General features: G+C 35.8%; 1 non-coding gene across 1 annotated transcript; it reads left to right on the top strand.

Annotated features, from left to right (window-relative positions):
* Positions 1 to 1,664: 1,664 nt before the first annotated feature.
* LOC141658318 (small nucleolar RNA R71) lies at positions 1,665 to 1,771 on the top strand. Its single transcript, XR_012549210.1, has one exon. It is a non-coding gene; the product is annotated as a small nucleolar RNA R71 (small nucleolar RNA).
* The last annotated feature ends 20,095 nt before the right edge of the window (positions 1,772 to 21,866 follow it).

A 21,866-nucleotide genomic window follows, 5' to 3' on the forward strand; every position in this document is an offset into this window, starting at 1 on the left:
CGCATAGATCTCTTTCAATGTTCACATTGCCTACCATACACAGGATTGAGAAACTACCCGGGTCTTGTAATTTCTTAGGCATGGGATTAAGCAATACCGCACTACATTCGTCCGTTAAGGCAACTAATCAATCTCCTCCTATTCCTCTTCTCTTTGTCAAAACATCTTTGAGAAATTTGGTGTAGAGTGGCATTTGTGTCACTACCTCGGTGAAAGGCAATGAAACTTCAAGTTTATTTAACATTTCCAAGAACTTAGAGAATTTATTCTCCTCGTTCATTACTCTACCTCTATTAGGAAAAAGGCATTGGAGGGACATGAACCTTGCTAGGAGGTGAGGCTTGCTTGGTGTCATCGATCTTTTTGGGTTATTTTTCTTTCCCTTCACTAACCACCTTGTCAACCTCAATTTCTTCCAAGACAAAGTGTTCATCATCGGGTGATCACTTAATTTCCCTTTCTTGGAGTTCTCACCTCTACTTGGTGATAAAGGTGGGCTCTCAACTCCCCCTCTCATAATATCTCGTTTTCTCTTTGAATCCTAATCATAATCCTTATAAGGGTCTTCTAACTCTTTCCCACCCCTCAAAGTCACCGCATGAGTTTGTTGGTGATGAGGTGGTACATCCTTAGGGTGGGAACCTTGCATTGGTAGAGATTGAGATCCCCTTGGAGGATTAGATGATCCTTGGTTAGAGTTGGACATGTAAGAATCAAGTATTGTTTGGTGTGCTTGGACATTAGAAATGTCGGACCTTAGAAGCTTGAATTGTTGCTCTGCATTGGCTTCTGTTTGTAATGTCTTGGACTCTATGTTTTTCAGCATTTGTTCAATAGAAGCATTTGGGTTTGGTGGTTCAATGAGAGGGGGTGGTTGATTTTGAGGTTGGTAATTTTGATTTCCTTGGAAGTTGCCTTGGAAATTTTAGTTGCCGTTTCGGTTGTTGTTCCTTAAGGGTGGAAGAACATAAGGTTGGTTGTTGTTTTGTGGAAATATCCGGAAATTGAAACCTTGACCTTCATTTTGGTTGTATTGCCTTGAGCGAACCGGCTTCGGAGGTGGTTGATATTGAGGTTGTTGATATTTAGGGTCCAAAGGTTGGCCCTTATATGAAAGCCTCAGATCTTGATTCGGGAAAGCACGGTAAAAAGTCTCTTGTCGTTGATATTGGTACCTTGGTTGTTGACCTTGCACAAGAAAACATTCTTGTGGGTATTGGTCATCTTGTTGAAGATGTATAGAGGAGCATGTGTCATATGTGTGGCCTACTCTACCACAATTGTCACATATTAGTTGTTGGATGTAGTTTCTTGGAGGAGATCTTGGCTCTTGCACATAGTACACCCTACTTGGTCTCTCCTCTTGGACTTGTTGGACTTGATGAACTTGTCCCTTACCCTTATCCAATCCCAAGTTATCAAAATTCTTTGACAATTCATCCAACTTGAGCTTTGTTTCCAACTCAAGTCTAGTAGGCCCTTCACCTTTTCCCTCACTATCTCTTGTACCATAGTTATTTTCCATCTCGGAAAAGTTATGAATCATCTCCGTAATAGTCGCGCTATTCATTACATCAAATTTTCCGTCGGAGGCCGCCACAATCATTTCCCTAAATCTCGGCTCAAGGATTTGGAAAAATGTTTGGGTGGTCATCTATTTGGGGATTCCATGGTGTGAGCAAGAGGTAATAAGGTCCCGAAATAGCTCTCAAGCTTCACTTAGGGTCTCAAGGTTTTTTTGTTTGAAGGTTTGAATTTCATGTCTTATCTTTGCGGTTTTTGAAAGTGGATAGAATATGTTGATGAAAGCCTTGGAGAGGCTAGTCCAAGTTGTGAATGTACCTGGTTTATGTGAATTCAACCATTTTCTTGCATTGTCTTTCAAGGAGAAAGGGAAGAGGATGAGAAGAATTTGGTCTTCGGTGACACCATTATGCTTGATTGTGCCCTTGATCTTTCTCTTTGAACATAACTAGATGCCCATGTGCATCCTCATTATTTATCATATGGAAGACGCCTTGTTGAATGAAAGAGATAACATGGTGCCTTAGCTCAAAGGTGTTGGGAACAATGGCACCATAGTTAATTGCCGAGCAAGACCGGTTAGGGTCCGGCATATTGTAGTTGCATATTGGTTGGTCCGCCATATTATCGTTGACAAGGTTGTATCTTGGTGAAATGGGTGAATTTAGGGTATTTGGTGACCTTGGTGACTTGGTGTTATGAGTGTTGTGAGTAGGTGGGTGAGTTTTCAGGAGATGGACTTGGTGAATTATGTGGTGGGATGTTGAGTTGGTGAAGACGGGAGGAAGAGGATGTTGTATTTGGAGGCTCAATTGTGGAAATTGGGGGAATTGACGGATTAACAAAAGTTGGTGATCTTCGTATAGCCGATAGAGCTTGTCGTCTTCTTGCCCGGAATATTTTCTTGATCTCGTGATCAAGAGGCAAGAGAGGTCCGATATAGCACCGATTCATGCACTTAACAAAAGATCAAATGGTCCTAATGTAAAGTTTGCACTAGGACAAAGGAGAAAACATACAAATACAAATGAACTAAGCTTAGAATCAAATAAATTATCTTATCCAATACTTGCCATCCCCGGCAACGGTGCCAAAAACTTGATATGTTTTATATTTGTAACCTCGCAAGTATAACGAGTGATCGTTGTAGATGTGAGGGTCGAACCCAAGGGACGATACAATATATTTTTGCTTAAAATAGAAGACGTTTAATTCTAATTAGTGTAGTTTTTTTTCCTCAAAATTGATTGACTACAATATATTATTACTAAAAATAGAAAAGGATATTTACTAGGGTTATTTCATGGGAATAATCCATCCTATGCCTCCTCTTCTCATACTAATTTATCCTTGTGTTTAACTGAGAATAATCTCATCTTTCACGTCATTAACTTGTAGTAGACCAATAAACCGGTTACCTAGACAATCGGTTTCCCTTATGTATAAACCTAATTAACCTTTCAACTCCCTTCATTTTATTCATAAAACAAAAACCCAACTCCACCACCATACTCTCCCATCACCGACTACAACATCCACCACTGACAACACCCATCAACGACAACAACACCAACCGTACACTCCCTCTACCCGACAACACCGATGCCTTACTCCCTCCTTTCTCTCATTCCTCTCTCCTTTTTGTTCTTCTTCCAAAATCTGCCCATAAAATCTCAAATCAATTGTAACCGCCCCCAAATTAATAATAAACATAAAGCAAGTAATTATCAATTATGTCTCGCCAACAAGTAAAGACCACATTGGTGACTACAACCATAGTACCAAGTACAAAGGAACCTTAATTAATGCAGTATTGCAAAAAAAGTAAAGGCAATATGTTTTTACTTTAGCATTTCAGCAAAGAATCGCAATTGCCAGCTCCGACACAAATAAATTAATGGGAAAAAACCCAGAAAACTATAAAACAAGCTGAAAAATTGGGGATTTGGGTGGTATAATTAAGTGAAGAAAGGGTGTGTGAAAGAGAAAAAAAGGGGAATTATCAAATTAGGGTTAGAAGAGAGATGAAGAAAAGGGGAAAAAATGAGTGATGGATTGAGAGTTCAACAAATTGAATGAAGACTTAGGAGAGAATGATTAGGAAAAAATGAATATTAGGCGAGAATGAAGAATGATGAAATGAAAGAGAGAGAAAAAATATAAAAACCAGGAATAAAAAAAATAACAATGACCTGTTGAGAAACCGGTCATAAGAGGTAAATAATGGTCTGAGTCTTCTACAAGTTAAATGACGTCAAAGATGAGATTATTCTCAGTTAAATACGAGGATAGATTAATATGAGAAGAAGGGGCATAGGATGGATTATCCCCATGAAATAACCCTATTTATTAAGGAAAAAAATGTGATAGCGCATTATTGGTGAAAATAGAAGAGGATATTTTTGCGCAAGAAAGTAGTTGAGCGGGAAAAATGAGCGGGGTTACTATAAGAGTAAATTAGATTTTACTCCCTTTTGAAATCAACATTTTTTAAAATTACTCACTTTTGAAATTATTTTATAAAATTGCTCCCTTAAGTTGTATTTTTTTGCTATTACTCTCATAAATTTCATGGAATGTTTTACCTTCAAGGAAGTAGTTGAGCGGGAAAAATGATCGTTATTACCATAGACTTGTTAATGTTTTAGTCTATAAATAAAGGGATGAACTAGTTTTGTGGCCCGTGAAATTCACGGGATGTTTTGTTTTGAGTGTGATGTTTCTGGTGTTTTTATTAATTGAAATTTTATAAAATATCAAAACATATAGTAAGCTCACCTTATGAATAATTCATCATTGATTGCGTACTAAGATTACGGGCATTTACATGTTAACATAAAGATCAAAATCGATAAATTAAATAAGCCAAAGGAGGTGAATATTGCTATTTTTTCGAAGGTAAAATGATGGAAAAAAAACAAACAAATACCAAAATAAAAATATACATTTGAAAAAAAAAAAGAAAAAAAAAACTATTAGTCATTCACGTTGATGTCGTCAATCTTGTAGTTAGTCTCCAATATATAGTTATTTAAGCTATCATAGTATTTTACTTCTTCATATAGTCTTCTTTTTCCAACGAATCGACCCTATAATGTAACTCAATAATTAGTCTGAATTAACCAACAAAATTGTGAAATTTGTTTTATACAATATTATCGTTGTTAATTTAAGTTTCCTCTTTAATAGTGAAAGAAAAAGGGAATGGGAATGAAGTCGTAGAGAATGAGTATTACCTTTGAATAGCTCAACACCACAAATCTTGATATCCCCTAAATGAGAACAAAACAAACACAAACGATGAAATTGAAAATGTGATGAACATTTCATAATCCAATGGAACTTACATAAAAAATAAATAAATTAGTTAATAATTTTAAAACCTTAATACACTTGGCTTGATGTTAATGGAATAATAGGAAAGTTTAATGATACATTTAGTTCTACTGACGATAGAGATAAGAAAAATTTTGGCTTATAAATTTTGTCTTCCATCAAAAATATATAAAGAATTGAGGATGCGTTTTATGACTTTTGAGCATCCTTTTTTCATTATTATCAAAATTAATATAGGCATAAATATCAATCAAGGTTCACGACTTTTGAGCATCATTTTTCATTATTATGAAATTTAATATAAACATTAATAAGGAATAAAGCGAAATGAAATGTATAAGTTTTGCTTGATTATTATTATTATTATAATTTATTTTTTTACAAGATCCACTTTAATGAGAATTATTTAAGATGTTGTCTTATTATGTAATTAAAATATGACATGTAAATGATGGTAGTTAGTTTCGCTTGCCTTTTAATTAGATTTATATATTTTATATTTAGATTATTGAGTTATAGATTTGTCTCATTATTATGAAATTTAATATAGACATAAATATGGAGGAAAGGAGAAATGGAATGTAAAAGATTTGCTTTATTCATATTCTTATTTTATTTTTTTTTACAAAATCTACTTTGCATAAGAGTGGTTTAGAAACTATCTTATGAAATTTAAAATATGACATTCAGATGATGGTAGATATTTTGGCTTACTTTTTAATTATAGATTATAGTTTTATAAATTCAAATATTATTTCATGCATGTTATATTGTCAATATAATTAAATAATCAATAAAAATGAATAAGAATTAATGGGGTGTGAAAATGTCATGTGAAATTGATGTGACCATAATTAGCACACATTTAGTCCCCTAATTGAGCCTATTTTGCATACTATTATAACATTTTATGGCCATTTTATCCGTCAAAACCTTCCTATTTGCTTTTCTGTCGCATTTCATATGTTTTCTAGAAAAGGAGAGAATAAGGCGGAAATCCCCGTCTTTCATGCATATTTGGAAGCTACTTGACGATAATAGATGGACTAGTATGAAGAGGAAGCAAGGACTAAAGACCAATCTCGAAAGAATAAAATGGAAATGAGCAAAAAGGGAAGAAACGAAGAAGAACCATTGCTGAAGAACAATCCGAGCGGATTGTCAAGAATCCGCCCGTCCCATCACCACAATCCGAGCGTCCTGCTCTCTAATCCGCTCGGACTGCCCCACTAGAATCCGTCCGGATTCCCCTGAATCCGCTCGGATTCCCTTACCAGAATCCGGCCGTCCCGACTCCCATCCGCACGGATTGTAGCACAGCACGTTTTCATTCTTCTAGCAACGATAAGAGAAGCCCTTCTCTCGGACAATCCCGGAGTCTCCCTGCTCAAATCTCAAAAGTGTAATTACTAGTTTAGCCCTTAGTTAACCTAATGCATCCCACCTAATTTCCACTATAAATACCCCATTTGTAATAATCAAACCATGAAGTTTGAAGGGGGCTCTTTTAGGTGGTTTTTAGGGTAGAAAATCCTTCCTTAGATTAGATTAGGAGTAGATTAGAATAGATTACTCTTTAATCTTTCCACAAATTACACATTAATCTCTCCTTAATTATTGTTCAAGTTTATTATTCAAGTTTATTATTGGGTAATTGAAGATTATTGGGTTATTATTGGGAGATTGACAACCTTCCATCAATCATCAAGTTTCTTCTATTATTCTTTGCATTATTATTTGGATCACCTCAAGTTTGGTATAATTCCTTTACTCTTTAATCTTTATTGTTTATTTCCTCATTCTATTATCATGTTTACACTTGTTGTTGTGTTTGACACCATTAATGACATGTTCTCCATGATGATGAGTGAGTAGTCTTTTTAGCTAGGATTAGTGGGTAATTGGGGGAAACCAACATGGGATTGATTCATGCTTAATCTAATATGTTCACATGATTAAATTGCTTGCTTGTTGTGATGTCAACTTTATGCACATGTTGTGTTTGATGAAATGCTAAGCCTATGAATCCTTGCATTTACAACCATCTCTTATCTACTCAACTTGACTTGTAAGATATAACCCAACTCGAGTCTTGTTAGACCATGCATAGAAGTTGATTAGGAGGAAAGTAAGTCGACTTGTAGGTATTGTACAATCTAATCGATTCGGCTCCGGGACCCAACTCTTCCTAAGAACCGTAAGACATAACCCAACTCGGTTCCTCCACAACACTAATTGCTTGCAACCTTGTAAACATGTTTGTATGATCGACACCATGAATCCCCCATGACCCCATGATATCCTAGCACTTTTAATCTATTGTTTACATCTTTCCTTTTATTGCTTGTTTTACCTTATTGTTTGCATTAGTATAGACACAACTACAAACCCAAACAAATCGTGACACTAGCATAAATTGAGATAGATAGACTTAGAACCCAAAGCACACCGTCCCATGGATCGACCTCGACTTATCACTAACTAGTTGTATGTTGAGTATTACAAATTGTGTTTGATTAAGAGCCCCGACGACACTCTTATCAAAATGGCGCCGTTGCCGGGGATGGTGCTATGTGATTAAGTTCTTACTTGTTTGTCTATTTTGATTTTGCTTTCACCTTGAGGAACTTGTTCCTCAAGGATTGTTCTTACCATTTTTGTGTAGTTTCCATTGTTTGTAGTTATCTCTTTGTCTTAAGTTATGATGACTCAAGACATGAGTTATGGAGTATGTGGTAGATCTTTTGAGTATGACTATGGGTATGGGGAGTTTGAGGAGCAAGTCAACACAAACCTACCTTATTATTCGTACAATGAAAATCCTAACTACTACCCCAACTTCTCCCACCAAAATCACCACATCCAATACCAACAACAACCATCCACCCAATACCCACTTCACAATGAATTCCAAATGCCACAATACAACCACTTTCACACCTACCCACAACAAGAAGATGAACCCATTGAAAATGTGATTCTCCAAATGATGGGAGATCAACAAAACTTCATAAAACAAATGCTAGAGGAGAGCCAAAAAAGGGACAATGTTTTTCAAGGCATTGTTGCCCAATGTGAGGAGTTGGAGATTCAAATTGCCCAAGTGAAAGAATCCCAAGAAACCACCCCCCACCACTCCTTAGACATTGACCATGAATGTGAGTTTGAAGGAGTTACCTTTGATGAGAAGTGGGAAGAGCCAACCTCTTTGGGCTCTTGTGAGTATGAAAGTGTGGTATTTGATGATGAAGACATGAGGTTGAGTAAGCCAAATACTCTTAGCCTTTGTGTGTATGAGGGTGTGTCATTTGAAGTAGATGTTGAGGTGTTGGAGAATGAGTTGGTGAAGAAGAGTGAAGCCCCTATTTATGATTCATATGGAGAAAGTGATGATGATGCATCTATGGAAGAAGATGATGAGGGAAATATGGACTCAAATGATGAAGGGAGTTATGGGATTAGCTTTCTTGAGGAACCCATCCTTGAGAAGTTTGAAGATTGCTTCGATGAAGAGGAGGAATGCCTTCATGAGAACCTTTTCGCACCCACTATGGAGCCCATGATAGTTGGAGATGACATTATGGACCTTCTCACGAAGGTCAAATCGTCATACAAGAATTACTTAGTGGTGAAGCTCAAAGAAAAGGTTAAGAAGGAGTCTTTATGTGGAAATTTGGCATCCACTATCCCAACTCCTAAGACATCCCATCATCAATGCCATGAAAGTTCGCCTTCTACCCTTGGAGAATTGACTAGTCCAAGCATTTGTGTCATCAAATTTGGAAGAAATAGGAGCTACCGGAAAAGCCCCCATGACAAGAATCTCAAGTTTGCTAGTTTTAAGAGCCGGGAAGGCCACCATCACAAAGCAAAAGAGAAGGGGAAGGAGTTCAAAGGGAGGTCCCTCATGGATTGGCCCTACTCTATTTGGCAATGGTTCAAGACTTATTCATGCTTACTTGAGGACCATTCACAAACCTTTGATCAACTATTGAGAGCCTTGAGCTCTATGGATAAGAATTCCTTCAAATTGAACTAGTTTGGTGGAGTCCTACCTCAAACCACCGTTTGTAAGATATTTCTTGAACCCTTTATTTTGTATAATATTGTACATATTTTTGCATTTAAATCCTTGCATGAGAGAGAAGAGAGAGAGTCATCTTACATGTTTCCTAAGCAAATTTCAGAAAAGGATAAGGAAAAAGAGAAAATCAGTGAAAAGGGGTTTATCATTTCACGAAAGAAGAAAGAAAAAAGAGAAAGAAGCAGAGACGCTCGGATTCAAGCAATTCCGCCCGTCCAGGGCCCACGGAAGAGAAAAAGCTGAAACTGCTAAAGAATCCGTGCGGATTCAAGAGAATCCGCCCGTCCCACCAAATCCGTCCGTCTTCTCCACGGGACGCCCGTCCCGTATGGCGTCCAAAAGCAAGATTTTAATCTACGCCAAAATCCGTGCGGATTATCAGGAATCCGTCCGTCCTGATAAAGACGTCCGTCCCATGCGAAATCCGCCCGTCTTGTTCCTGCTTCTCAACCGACAGATTTCTCTGTTCTAGAATCCGTGCGGATTCTACAGAAGACGCCCGTCTTGCCCATCGAGAATCCGTCCGTCCCAACTGCGATCCGCTCGGATTGTACTGTTCACGCGAGAAAAATCGGGTCAAGTCCAACCCTATCCGTTCGGATTCCCTTCTTCTTCTATATAAACACCCCCTTTCTCCCTCATTTCCTCATCCTACCAAACCCTAACACTCTCTTCAATCCTCAAAATCCCCTTCATATCCTCAAAAACACCCACATCACCCCCATCACCAACATGAGTTCCAAGGGAAAGGCCAAGAAATTGTTTGATTCGATCGGAAAGAAGCGCAAGGGGTCATCCTCTTCAACACCACGAAATGTGATAATGAGGGGAGGTATTGAACAACTCAACAACTTCCAAGAAGTGATCTTCATATCCGACGACCAACGCGAAAATTTCGTCGAGCTTCTAGAGTGGACCTTGGGGTGCATAAAGGGAGGGAAGACAACTACCTAGCCCTCTACCCCCAATATTATAACATGGCTCAACAAGGGTATATTGACCCCAATGGTCTTAAACCCTCTTGGGCACAACCGGAGCTCTTGTTCCCAAATCATGGGGACCAAGCTTGGAATCGCGGTGATGGAGGGCATTCTAGCCAAGGTGGAGGGTACTCGGGTCAAGAAGGAGCTTTTGACCAAGGAGGATATTGGGGCCAAGCACCCGGACATGATCAAGCCGGAAGCTCTCATGGTTATGGCTATGACCACGATGAGGATGACGAGTGAAAGAGGCCTACTTCACCACTTCCACTTGTATGATACCCATCTCCCCCTCTCTCTTTTATTTGCATTGCATTTAGTGTAGCTTTTGCATGCATTTGTATTATATATTGCATTTGCATTAGTTAGTTCATTTAAATTAGTTTGCATTGTATATATCTCGCATGATTCATGTAGATAGTTGCATATAGACTAGAATTCATGCATAGTTACTAGTGGCCAAACCTATTCATTTCTACACTAGAAATAGTGTTTAAATCGGTTTGGGGAGGTTTGATCATAGGTGACTCAAGCACTAATCATGCATCATATAGTATAGTTTAGATTACATTCATTTGTTATATATGTCATATAGAATTGCATTTAGCTAGAGCATGCATTCATTCATATCATATTATTGCATTTGTACTTTATTTCAAAAAATCAAAATTCCAAAAACATGTATTTCCTTTTTATTCCTACTCCTACATGTACATTGAGGACAATGTCCAAAATAAAGTGGGGGATGGGAATTTATATTCCAAAAATGATAAAAATTGAAAAATTTTGAAAAATCCCAAAAATATGTCTTTTAATTTCATAAAATCAAAAACCATAAAAATTGAAAATTTTGAAAAACCAAAAACAAGTTCATTTCCTTTGTAGTGTAGACTTGTATATATTGTTTTGTATATATTGTGTTTGTTCATCCTTTTTCACATTGATTGACTACGCCACATCCGAGACATGAGGATATTGAAGACCGCATGGTATGATCTTTCCAATCTCCTTTTTCCTCTTTATGTTAATGACTATGTGGCTTTATTTTGATTGATGCGGTAAAAACAATGTGAACTTAGGACTTGCATTTAGTTTATATGTCATATTAGTTGGTAGAATCATTTGCATTAGGATGTTTATATGCTAGTTGCATCATGGCATGTAGTTGCATGTTAGAAAAATTTTGCGAAACCGTCTACTTGGGAAGCTTGACAAGTGTATATAGGCCCTAGTAGATGCTTTTTATTCTTAAGACTTTGCTTGTTAGAATACTTGTAAAACACCCTAGGATGTGTCATGCTAGTATCCTTTGACCCATGGTTTAAGGCCTAGTCAAGAGTACCTTGTGGTGTGATAACTCCTTGGCTACCGTTTATTCCAAGGTGACCCTTGAAACCATGCATACTTCCATCATTCATCCATGTTCTACCACATTTTGTCATCAAAGGGAATGGGCACAAAAAGAAATCAATTTGAGTTCAATGAAATGAAAAATGAAAGAAAGTTTGCAAAAATGCATCAAAAGAAAAGAGGAGCAAAAATAGAACTCCTAAAGCTTCAAATACAAGGCACCCTCGTTACTAATTGGGGTGACTTTGAAAATGTTCAAAAAGAAATGCAAAGAAAAGTTGAAAGTTGTCAAGTGTTGAAATGCCAAAAATCAAAAAGAAATGGCAAAAAGAAAGTGTTCTCAAATGTTATATGCCACAAGAAATTGGGGGAAAAACAACAATGAAAGCAAACTCCCAAAATGAAACTCAAATACTATCGATCCCTTTATCCACCGTATCCATTTTTGTGCATGGTAGAGAGGGGACGACCCTTCTTCTTGTCTAGGCAAGAGGGGGAATTCCACGATCCTCCAGTGTTTCTAACACCATAGGAGTCTATTCTTGACAAAAGCGTTTAACGATTGAGGACAAAGGTACCCTAGCTTGACACAACTTGGAGGTGATTTATTGGTATCCTTCTAGGCTTAGTAGTTTGAAGAAATTGCATCTATGAAGGAGTGTGTACTCTTGAATTGCTTCCCTTGTAGATAATTTCCGCCACTTAGATGAGGAAAGTGGCTATTCTTTTGTAGATGCATCCATTACTTGTTTTGTGTGCTTTAATGTTTGGATGTATCGCCATTTTGGCAAGACCCACCTTGCCTTGCGAGAAGGCATCCTACCTCATGGTTGTCTTGTTGTGAGTTGAAGGGGCGGAGTGAGACCCGCTAATTGTCTCATATCGGCTATGTTATTAGGTTAGTTTAAATAAAGGTCTAGTTTTAGTCACCTCTTTACTCGGGACGAGTAAAGGTTCGGTTTGGGGATATTTGATGTGACCATAATTAGCACACATTTAGTCCCCTAATTGAGCCTATTTTGCATACTATTATAACATTTTATGGCCATTTTATCCGTCAAAACCTTCCTATTTGCTTTTCTGTCGCATTTCATATGTTTTCTAGAAAAGGAGAGAATAAGGCGGAAATCCCCGTCTTTCATGCATATTTGGAAGCTACTTGACGATAATAGATGGACTAGTATGAAGAGGAAGCAAGGACTAAAGACCAATCTCGAAAGAATAAAATGGAAATGAGCAAAAAGGGAAGAAACGAAGAAGAACCATTGCTGAAGAACAATCCGAGCGGATTGTCAAGAATCCGCCCGTCCCATCACCACAATCCGAGCGTCCTGCTCTCTAATCCGCTCGGACTGCCCCACTAGAATCCGTCCGGATTCCCCTGAATCCGCTCGGATTCCCTTACCAGAATCCGGCCGTCCCGACTCCCATCCGCACGGATTGTAGCACAGCACGTTTTCATTCTTCTAGCAACGATAAGAGAAGCCCTTCTCTCGGACAATCCCGGAGTCTCCCTGCTCAAATCTCAAAAGTGTAATTACTAGTTTAGCCCTTAGTTAACCTAATGCATCCCACCTAATTTCCACTATAAATACCTCATTTGTAATAATCAAACCATGAAGTTTGAAGGGGGCTCTTTTAGGTGGTTTTTAGGGTAGAAAATCCTTCCTTAGATTAGATTAGGAGTAGATTAGAATAGATTACTCTTTAATCTTTCCACAAATTACACATTAATCTCTCCTTAATTATTGTTCAAGTTTATTATTCAAGTTTATTATTGGGTAATTGAAGATTATTGGGTTATTATTGGGAGATTGACAACCTTCCATCAATCATCAAGTTTCTTCTATTATTCTTTGCATTATTATTTGGATCACCTCAAGTTTGGTATAATTCCTTTACTCTTTAATCTTTATTGTTTATTTCCTCATTCTATTATCATGTTTACACTTGTTGTTGTGTTTGACACCATTAATGACATGTTCTCCATGATGATGAGTGAGTAGTCTTTTTAGCTAGGATTAGTGGGTAATTGGGGGAAACCAACATGGGATTGATTCATGCTTAATCTAATATGTTCACATGATTAAATTGCTTGCTTGTTGTGATGTCAACTTTATGCACATGTTGTGTTTGATGAAATGCTAAGCCTATGAATCCTTGCATTTACAACCATCTCTTATCTACTCAACTTGACTTGTAAGATATAACCCAACTCGAGTCTTGTTAGACCATGCATAGAAGTTGATTAGGAGGAAAGTAAGTCGACTTGTAGGTGTTGTACAATCTAATCGATTCGGCTCCGGGACCCAACTCTTCCTAAGAACCGTAAGACATAACCCAACTCGGTTCCTCCACAACACTAATTGCTTGCTACCTTGTAAACATGTTTGTATGATCGACACCATGAATCCCCCATGACCCCATGATATCCTAGCACTTTTAATCTATTGTTTACATCTTTCCTTTTATTGCTTGTTTTACCTTATTGTTTGCATTAGTATAGACACAACTACAAACCCAAACAAATCGTGACACTAGCATAAATTGAGATAGATAGACTTAGAACCCAAAGCACACCGTCCCATGGATCGACCTCGACTTATCACTAACTAGTTGTATGTTGAGTATTACAAATTGTGTTTGATTAAGAGCCCCGACGACACTCTTATCAGAAATGAAATTGAATGTTCTAAACTACCCTTTTAATTAGATAGTATAAATTTCATGCAATGTTATTGATAATTGAGTATGTCATCTTCCTGAAATTTCAATACAAACACAAAAACAATAACTAAATAACATTCTTACTATTAATAAATTTAAAACATAATAAGGATAAAAAGCAAAAGAATTCATTTAATTATCTATGTATGTATACTTTACCTTCCAACTTTTTGAATAAAAATGAAAATTAGGATTGTTATATAGGAAACTTTTTGTTATTAATTATTGATTAAATTCAACAATTTATTCAATTTATTCGAAGGAAGAGGAACGATTTTGTGAATTAAAAGGGAGATAAAAAAAATTATGATAACTACAAATTAAAATGATGGTGAGAGAAAACCAGAAAACCATCCTATTAAATAAAAGAAATTAAAGTTTAAATAAATAAGTAGATTAATAACCAAATTTATGAGAGGAAAATAAAGAGTTTGTATTAATATATTTTTTGTGTTTGCAATTAATATTTTTTTTAATTTTTTTTACTTATAAGCATGTGACAGTTTTAAAGATAACTTTTTAATACATAATCCAGACTTTTATAATATTGTATAAATAAATAATCAAGTAATCAATATAGATGAATTAGTATTTACCAATAAAAAATCGGCATGTGAATTAAAATTAAATGTTTTTAGTAGCCTTTTAACTATATTGTATAGGTACAATTTTTTTTTTGTTTTCAACTTCATTTATTTTTCTTCGTTCTTAATTTCATGTATTCGTTTTTATTTCAAATACATATAATACTACTCCATATGAAATATCTTGAAATTATTAACTTATAATAAATGCGTATTTTTTTATTGTAGTTTTTTTTAGTTAATTAAGTTTAAAGCTAATGGAATATGGATGGATTTGTAAAGGAAATAAGTGAATTAAATTAATGCAATATAATAATAAATTGATAATCCATGTCATATTAATTTGCCAAGTCACATTGTTATTGCATACGTGGCTTTTTTTCATCCCATGTGGCATTGTCTACGTGTCTTTTTTTAGACTAGCTTTTTAATAATGTTATATAGATTTGTGTGAGAAATGAAAATGAGTTATAATAATATGAAGTTTTACCTTCGTTTATTTAAATTTTAGTGAAAATTGTTATTTACCACCTACTCCCTCCATACCAGACAAATGGTAACGTGGTAAAAAATTGGGTTTTTAAGAAAAGAGGGTAAAGGCAGGGGTAAAGAGGGGAAAAAATAGGTGGGATATGTAATTGTGGGTTTAATTGTGGTTTGATAGGTGGGGTATGTAATGACATTTTGTGTAAATATAAAAAAGGTATAAGGATAACTTGGTAATGTTGTGGGCCAAATAAGGAATGTTACCATTGGTGTGGTACGATCGTATTAGGTAAGTGTTACCATTAGTCTGGTATGGAGGGAGTAGTATTTACTGTATTTTACAAACTACCGCCTTGTATTTCGTTTATTACAAATAACCACATACATTACACTGTATATTCCGAACTACCACCGTATTTCATTCATGATCGTCATTTAGCATAATTTCTGACTTATTAAGTGAATAAACTATGAAGTGACCATAATGCCCTTAATTTTATTCACTCCAAACACTCATTACCATCTAATTAAAAGACAAACAAAATCAAACCTCACAAACCCAAAAATACAATCTCAATCAAAATTATATTTGAAAAATCAAAATCCAACAATCAAAATTATGACATTCATCTACCAAGAGAACCGACAATCAATTCATCATAAATTTTACACAATCTTAAATTGAGTAATTTACCCTAAAATGTTATCATCTTTCCACATTTACAACTATGCCTACTGTCTTATTGCACAACGATATTTACACATCCATATTTGCCAACTTCCTCACCACTAGTCGATTTCCAACTTGTCACCATCATCACCTCGAACCCACGAAATCCCCTCTCCCACCCACGAAATTTCATGATTTAGAATTTTTGTGGGTGGTGAAGATGGTTTTATAGGTCGGGGTTGTGGTTTTCGTGAGGTTTAGTTGAAGTTTTGAAGATAAGGGTAGGGTTTTGATGCGGCGGCCGAGTATCGACTGATGGAGTTAGGTGGTTGACTAACAAGATATTAGAGTTTGTGTTGGTGGTGGTCGATAATGGCGAAAGGATTGACGCAGCGGTGAGGGGTGAGCAAAATCGGATATCCGATACGATTTTGGAAATCGTATTGGATATCCGGTTTTTTAAATCTCTTTTTTAGTATCCTTATCCGATACGGTTTTCCGTATATACGGAAACCGTATATCCGTTTTTTCCGTATATCCGGTATTCGGTTTTCAGCATCACTTATGTAATTTAATATATTTTTTTTCTTTTCTATGTGTGATTGTTGGTGTTTTCGTGATAAACTTTGAAGAACAAGATGGAAGAATTAGCTTAAGAGTCGTGATTAATTGATGATAGGAAGGTGATACAAAGCAAGCTACTTATACAACTATACTAGTCAACTCGTACTAGGTTAAATCCTATGAATTAGGAAAAGATAAATACAAAAGAGCAACAAATTATTTACAAACTATTTTGTGATAATATATTCCGAGTATATCCCACATAACTCGAAATATATTTCCATACTCCCCCTTACGTTGGAGCAGTAGGAGCTCGAATGCCCAACTTACGACTCAAATACTCGAATGCTTCTCATACAAGGTCTTTGGTGAAAATATCCGCTATTTGCTCTTTGCTTTGAACATGGCTTGCTTCAATGTTTTTGCTTACCAAATGTTGTCTAATGAAATGACAGTCGACTTCAATGTGTTTCGTACGATCGTGAAAGACCGGGTTTTTTGCAATGTGTAATGCCGACTTGTTATCACATAAAACACGCATAGGATGCATATGATTAATACCAAGTGAGGAAAGGAAAGATTTCGGCCAAATTAACTCACTTGTGACCGCCGCCATAGCTCGGTATTCCGCTTCTGCAGTGGACTTAGCAACCGTTGGTTGTTTTCGAACTTTCCAAGAAATAGAAGTTGGACCAAGAGCCACGAAATAGCCAGTTACTGACCTCCGGGTCAAGGGACATCACGCATAATCCGAGTCTGAATACCCATTGAGCTGCATTGTCGTGTCCTTACTCATCACTATCCCCTTCCCTGGATCTACTTTAAGATAACGAACTACTCGAAGGGCCGCATCCAGGTGCTCTCTCCTCGGTGCTTGCACAAATTGGGATAAAGTGTGGACAACATACAACAAATCTGGCCTCGTAATGGTAAAATAAATAAGCCTTCCTATCAGTCGCCTATACATGAGAGGATATTTTAACAAAGCACTAGTAGATAGTGCCAGTTCGTGATTTTGAACGATAGGAGTTTGCACGGGTTTCGCACCTTCCAACTTTGCTTCTTTGACAATCTCCATTGCATATTTTCGTTGGTAAAGAAATAAACCCGATGCTCCATGAGCCATTTCTATCCCGAAGAAAAACTTCAATCGACCTAGGTCTTTTATGCCAAATTTTGCATCGAGAAAAAACTTCAAATCATCACTCGCTTTGGTGTTGTTACTCACAATGATCATGTCATCCACGTAAACCAATAAACCAAGGAAAATGCCAGCTTTGTTCATCGTAAACAACGAGTAATCCGTGAGAGATTGAGTGAACCCATACCCTTTCAATGCATCAGTCAACTTTGCAAACCAATTTCTCGAAGCTTGTTTTAAACCATATAAGGATTTTAATAGTCGACATACTTTACCTTTCTTGGTGACTTCAAAACCTTGTGGCAATCTCATGTAAACTTCTTCGTCTAAATCGCCATGAAGGAAAGCGTTGTTGATGTCTAATTGAGCAATATTCCATTTCCTGGCCAATGCAACTGCTAATAATAGGCGAACACTGGTCATCTTAGCCACTGGTGCAAACGTCTCATGATAATCAACACCCTCTATTTGGGTAAATCCTTAAGCCACTAACCGAGCTTTGTACCTTTCGATCGTTCCATTTGCTTTGAGCTTGATTTTGTATACCCATTTGCAACCGATCAGCTTCTTTCCATCAGGAAGATCAACAATTTTCCATGTGCCATTTTTCTTGAGGGCTTCAATTTCTTTCCCCATAGCTTCTCTCTATTTGGGTTGTTTTACCGCCTCAAAATAATTTCTAGGTTCCCGAATAGCATCCACAACTCCAAGAAAATTTATGTGACACAAGAAAAAACAACTACTAGTGGAATAATCAATTATTGGATAATGAGTACCTTTCACAGATGACGGAGTTTGAGACGAGTGAGCTGCTTTCGGTGAGATGACACGAGTGGATTGACAAATATAGTCCTTATTCCATGCGGGTTCAAATCTCTGTCGTTCACCACGCCCTAGACGCTCCTCTCCCTCGACTCCTGAATGCTCACCCTCAACACCAACACTCTCTGAATGCTCCCCCTCAACACCAACACTCTCGGGTTCCCCATTGTTACTCGCGGGTCCCGAGGCATCTCTGTCATCAGTAGCATGGCCCCTGTCCTGTTCGGTGTTTGTTTGGGTAACAATAGTGATCGGATCAATGGGGTTTTTGAAAACTGAAGGGTTATGTGGTATTTCATCAATAAATGGAAGGTAATCGATGAGGTCGGATGTGGAATTGATTGGTGACTCGCTGCTGGTTTCAAGCTCATAAGGGAAAATATTTTCATAAAATTGCACATCACGAGAAACAAAAGATATCGCTTACCTTGCCTGCACGCTGTGATATCGCTCTTGAGTTGATGAATGCGTGCTGCATTCCCTGCGGCATATCTCTCATTGAGTTCTTTCCAAATTTTGACAACGGTCCCAGAAAAAGCGATGCTTGGATGCAATTTCTCATCTATTACACTTCGAAACCAAGCTTTTATCATGGCGTTGCATTGACGCCAAGCCACGACTTCACAATTCTCTTCCTCCGTCCTTCAGGTTTCGGTACAGTCCCATTAACAAGCCCTAATTTGTTTTTTGCTTCGAGCCCGCTCTTAACTGCATCAGCCCAGAGATCATATTTCTCGCCATTGAAAATGATTGAGGTTAACTTGAGACTCGGACTCTACGAAGGATGTAAAAATATCGGGGAAGAAGATGAAATCGTTTTGTTTTCGGAAAACTCGTAATCGGATTTGCTTCCGATCTTTGTCATTGTAATTGATTATTTTGTGTATTGAAAAATATTGACGGATGCTAGGAATTAAACCTGCTCCGATGATACCATGATAAACTTTGAAGAACAAGATGGAAGAATTGGCTTAAGAGCCGTGATTAATTGATGATAGGAAGGTGATACAAAGCAAGCTACTTATACAACTATACTAGTCAACTAGTCCTAGGTTAAATCCTATGAATTAGGAAAAGATAAATACAAAAGAGAAACAAACTATTTACAATATATTTTGTGATAATATATTCCGAGTATATCTCACATAACTCGGAATATATTTCTATATAACTTAAAAACGTTTTAAAAATTTATAAGAGTAAATAACTTATAAAGTTTAATACTAATCAATCTATATATTAATCCTCTAACATCAATGTTGACATGACATCATAATATCACACTAAAGATGACTTGGCAACTCCTTAGAGAACAACCTTTAGTTTTTGAAAAAAAAAAAAGTTCAGTTTATAATGTCTATGAATATCTCACAAAATATTCTTTCCTAATGTGCTCACAAATCAGTAGCTCTGAATTTTGTAAATTCCTAAATCATAAATATTCCTTCCTTTTTCATTATTTTTCATATTGACCATTGACCATTCATTTTGTGCTGCAACATAAACAAGGAAACAAATTATGAAATACGGAGTATGAAATATGGAATAAAAAGTCACGGTAAATAATACTCATAAAAATATCAATATCAAAATATGAAATATCAATATCAAATTATCTAAATATTTACTGCCTCACTGCTATTTACGGTAAGAATACTAAAATAATAAAGATCCAGTGTACGATTATGGTATCCAATGTTTGTTTCAAATTACAAACATTCAGTGTTTGGTCAATCAAATAATGTAAAGATAAAACTCATACAAATATTTGTATAATGTGGTTATATTTGTATAATACTCCTATTCACGTTAAGAATAATCAATAATCAAATAATATGTACTCCGTATAATACTTCTATTCACGGTAAGAATAATCAAATAATACTCATACAAATATCTCTACAATATTATTTTATAACTTTACTGTTCTTACAATTACTTCTCTACAATGATAAAAAATAAAACCATATGCTAAATATACTAAATACTAATAATAATTTTACATTTTTAACCAATACGTATCATTTTATTGTGATGCATGTTTTTGAAAGACCATGTAAATACAACGTATCAGAAACTTCATGTCAGCACCACAATACTAAGTAAATCATACAAAAATAACATAGAAAAAAAATCGCAAAAATGGTAATTAAGCCCTTAACTTTGTTCAATTGTGAAATTAGGTTCCATAAGTTTCATTTGGAGCAATCAAGCACCTTAAGTTTCACCAAAAGTGAAATTCAACTCCATTTTCTTAATTTTCACCAAATTCTTATATTAAAATCACTTATAATACAAAATATCAAATATAAAATATTTTTTTTATAATTTTAGAACTTTTATATTTATATTAAATATTGAGAATTATTTTTTATTTGAATTTTAAAGTATATAGACAATTTATTATATATGTATGAATACTATTTAAATTACAAACAATTTACTTAATATGTATGTAAAAGTATTCGTCAATGATTAATAAATTATGTTGAAATTCGCAAAGTTAAAATTAGTAATTTTGAGTATTTAATAAATTGTTTAATAACAATATAAAATATTTTTATTTAAATTCTTTTTAAAATTTTAAAAATGGGATTGAATTTCACTTTTGGTGAAACTTAAGGGGTTTGATTATTCCAAATGAAACTTATGGAGTCTAATTTCATAATTGAACAAAGTTAAGGGGTTTAATTACCACTTTCGCGCAAAAAAGTTCAACTTCTCTACTCGCAAAAATGGCTCAAAAGAACTCACAAGTGACTTGCATGAACCGATAAAACACATTTGTGGCATCCATAATAACCCAATTGAAAGACAAAACTAAGAACCAATCTCTACATGCTAGGGTTATCCGAAAATGGTATCGCCGTGACTATCGTGCCCCTAACCAACATGGAAGCATTGAAATGCTATTGCTAGAAAGGAAATATGATTACAGAAATTGGCTACTCTGTATCGAAAGATGGAAATCAAATTTCAGATAGAGATGAATCGATGATTGTGTTGATTAGGTAGAGGGAAGAGAGATGATGAGAAGGACAAAGATGAAATATGATTAGGATGTCCTAATACTATCCGGATAAGGCCTTTTTTGTTGCTCGATTTGTTATTCCAAATAGATAAGCTAATACTAAAACTGACCTAATTATAGGGTGATATGACACAATGTTATACTGTGAGATGGTCTTTTTATTTGAATTATAATGATAATGATAATAATTACTAGACTGACTAATTAATGAAATGGTAATATCAGATGGTCTTAAATAAATACAAAAGTTTTAATTATCAAAATATGAATGTTGTTTTTATAAAAATAGACCTTCTCCCGGTTCAAACCATCTTACTCTATGATTTGTGAAGATCTATTTTCCCTGCTTCACATGTTGTTTGTTTTTCGATGAATTTTTACACTATAAGACTAATATAAGGATAGACGAGTGACCTTCTTACTTTATACTCCATTTGTCCAATCATTTATTTGCCGTTTTAATTCTTTGTGAGGGTATACGATGAAAGTATCAAATGGTTGTTTACTCTTTATCATTTTGTTAAAGTCACTTGGCATACGAATTGTACTCAATTTTCCTTTGATTCA

This window comes from Silene latifolia, chromosome 5 (genome assembly GCF_048544455.1).
Source record: "Silene latifolia isolate original U9 population chromosome 5, ASM4854445v1, whole genome shotgun sequence".
NCBI classification, from domain to species: domain Eukaryota; kingdom Viridiplantae; phylum Streptophyta; class Magnoliopsida; order Caryophyllales; family Caryophyllaceae; genus Silene; species Silene latifolia.